The sequence below is a fragment of the Rhagoletis pomonella genome, unplaced genomic scaffold (genome assembly GCF_013731165.1).
Source record: "Rhagoletis pomonella isolate Grant_MI unplaced genomic scaffold, Rhpom_1.0 Rhpom_scaffold_01605, whole genome shotgun sequence".
In the NCBI taxonomy this organism is placed as follows: Eukaryota; Metazoa; Arthropoda; class Insecta; order Diptera; family Tephritidae; genus Rhagoletis; species Rhagoletis pomonella.
The window spans coordinates 38012-41517 of NW_023460159.1; the positions used below are offsets into that span (position 1 = coordinate 38012).

Genomic DNA, 3506 nt, shown 5'->3' on the forward strand with positions numbered 1-3506 from the left:
ATATGCATAGACACATATACACATGTATGTACTATGAACATACCTAAGTATACATACTTATGTACATCAATGCACATAATCACATATTTAGTTAACAGGTAGATGTAGAAAAGGAAGAATTTTGGATTTCTTGAATATATGGGGCAATTCAAGTCAAATGTCCCAAGCGCGCTGAGCGGTGTAAAACAAGCTACTTTTCGACTAGCTGTGAGGCAGACAGAAAATCGAAAAATAATTCCAAAACCGCGAAGTCTATAGATTTCAGGTGGTGCCATCCGTTTTCCAAAATTTTCTAATTTTCATGGTGAAAATAGAAACGAAAATTTATTTGTAATTTTTCACAATGATGGTAGCTTTTAATACGGTTTTTAGTCATCTCAATTGAAAGATCAGGTATTTTAAAATAGAAATCTATATATATATAACAAGTAAGAAAGTCTAAGTTCGGGCGGAGCCGAACATTAAATACCCGGCGCAGGTGCCGCTACATGGTAAGCCGGTGTGTATCAGTTTTGAGTAAATTAGCGTCCTTAAATTTCGAAATATTGAAGTTTCAAGCATTTCTGAAATTTGCCGTTATATGAAAAGTGGTCGTAATTTGAATCTGATTCCAATAATTTTCAACGTTTTGCTTCTATGTGGCAAGCACAATAATCATACCGAGTTTGGTACAAATTGGTAGAACGGTTACCGAGATATATCATAAGTGGGCGGTGCTACGCCCATTTTCCAAAATTTTGTCATAAACGTATTTCTTGGCAAAGAATTGTTGCAAGCATAAATTTTGAGTAAATTAGCTTTAATATATGTTGATTTATCGAAGAATTCGTATTTCTCCAAATTACCGTTATATGGGAGGTAGGCGTGGTTATTGTCCGATTTTAAAAATTTGGTATGCTGTGCCAGGGCCAACAACTGTGCCAAGTTTGGAAGAAATCGGTGCAGCGGTTACCAAGATATACACATGTATCCATAAGTGGGCGTGGCTACGCCCATTTTCCAAAAATGTACAATATTCTTATTTTTCGTCTAAAATTTATTGTAAATATCAATTTTGAGTGAATAATCTTCAGTAGTTACTAAAATATCGCAGTTTTCGTATTTCGGAAATTTACCGTTATATGGGAGGTAGGCGTGGTTATTGTCCGATTTTTCCCATTTTCAATACCAACCGTCCTACACTCGAAAGAAGTGCACATACCAAGTTTCGTTAAGATATCTCGATTTTTACTCGAGTTATCGTGTGCACAGACGGACGGACGGACGGACGGACGGACAGACAGTCACCGCTTAATCGATTTCTCTTTTCATTCTGATCATTTATGTATACATTTGTCTATATCTATCTCGATTCGTTTTGCCTGTTACAAACAACCGTTATGTGAACAAAGTTATAATACCCTCGTGCACAAGTGCGCTCGGGTATAAAAAAGGAGTAGTTGTGTCTGAATCACCCCCTTTTGCAGAATTACAAACCCCTTCGCCTCAAATTTATATACTTATGTATATGTACAGTGTACACTAGAACACCAAAAAAAAAACGACCGCTTAAATTTCAAATATTTTTGCAAGGCACCTCCGATTTTTGTTTTTTGGTTTGGCCAAGTATACTTCTTTAAATGAGTATTTTCTCATAATTCAGTCAGGCTAAATGTTTCTTACAAAGATTTATCATTCGACTAATCTGACGCGGAAATTTGAAGAATTCGACCTTCTTTATTCCGAGTCTGCTTTTTGAAAACGACTCCATCATAAGACTTCCCTCGGGGAGCGAATGGGAGAAAGATTTGAACCTAAGAACATACTCCAAATCTGCCACAACACATATCGGCGAGTCAAAATTGAACTAAAGACTAGGGAGTGATGTATATTCTAAAAAAAAATTGTCTATAAAACTAAGTTTTCGACTATCAAGACTATTGCAGCACATTTCAAGCTGATCTTACACCTATCTGGTCGCGGATCAATTCAGTATAAAGATTCCACGCTTTTGTACAATTGGATCGATCCCCTCTTCTGCTGGTAGAAGGGATTATTATCGGACACTGACTTTAGGGACGTGAACGCCATCGGAATGGGATTTCCGGCGAATGACTACTATCGCAGCTGTCGTGCCGATAACCCAGTCTGAGTTTTCGAATTTTTGTGGGACCTAAGCTGCGAACTAAAATACTTTGTTAGACGAACTAACTGGGTTTTATGAATACCGCTACAAAATCGCTTCAACAATTTTCTTGGAAAAAGGTAAAATTCCGGAGTTGTAGTGCTAACTAAAAATCGAGATATTGAGCACAAACAGAGAAGTTCCGTTTTTATAACGAGCGATCCATAAGCAATGATAGGCCGACTGTCAGAGTAGATCTTTATCCTTCTAATAGATAAGTGGCGTGTGGACTATTAACTGATTCCTTTATAGCATCTGATATACGGTACAGAAATCCATCAACCTACATATGTATAGCGCGCTCCATTCGTGAAAACGTAAACTTGGCCTCTGTTCCCGTTCACGCCTTAGAAAAATGCATGTAAAAGAAGGAAACAATCGAAGTCTGGTAAGGTACGAAGTTGAAATTTACACAGATTTACGAATTCCTATTCGCGAGGTTATAGGAAACTCCAATGCTTTTTAGGCTGAAAAGTAATTAATAAATAAGTACGAAAAAAGGAAAAAAAAAACAAAAAGACAAACCACATCCACTCATTGTTCGTTCTGAAGAAGTCACATTGCCGTGACCAGGATTCGAACCTGGGTTACTACGGCCACAACGTAGGGTCCTAACCACTAGACGATCACGGCTACTGAATGCTTGCTGCATTTCTTTACTTAAAAGTAATTTAATGTACAAAAAAATATGACTCAACGGAATTTATAGCTAATTATATATTACAAAAGGAAAGGTTAATGGAGGCAGAGAGCAAGCATAGATTTGTGCAACAAAAAACTATAAAAAAAAGCAAGCGGCAATACAACAATGGCAACAAAAGAAAAACATAACAATAACACCGTTGTTGAAAAGACTAATGAGTTAAACTTTTCTAAAGCAAGACAACTGGAACATACATACAAACACACACATGAGGCAAACTGCGTACAGTTATTGGTTGAAGGCAAAATCTTTTGTCCACTACTTACTATGTATGATTAGTTGTGTGTTACTTTAGTTTGGCACCGCCCTTGCCCACGACTTTATTTCCTTAAATTAATGCGTTCAACTTTTCAGTACGAAGTATCCCCAATTAGAGAAAGAAAAAATTTGGTGGGAGTTTCGCTTGAAGTATGTACATACATATGTATGTGTTTATAAATACACATTCATACATACAAGTTTTGGAATTTTTTTCTGTCATCACTTACTTGATAGCTAGACGCGACGACGTTGACCGCGTACATACATACATATGAATTTGTAAACAAAATCTGAAGTGTGTGCACTTTCGCTGCTGTTAATCAAAATAATAACAACTATTACGACATTTATGAACGGAAAATAATGGTGAGCTACAAG

General features: G+C 36.7%; 1 non-coding gene across 1 annotated transcript; it reads right to left on the bottom strand.

Annotated features, from left to right (window-relative positions):
• Positions 1-2725: 2725 nt before the first annotated feature.
• On the bottom strand, positions 2726-2797 carry Trnah-gug. Its single transcript has one exon. It is a non-coding gene; the product is annotated as a tRNA-His (tRNA).
• Between the last annotated feature and the right edge of the window lie 709 nt (positions 2798-3506).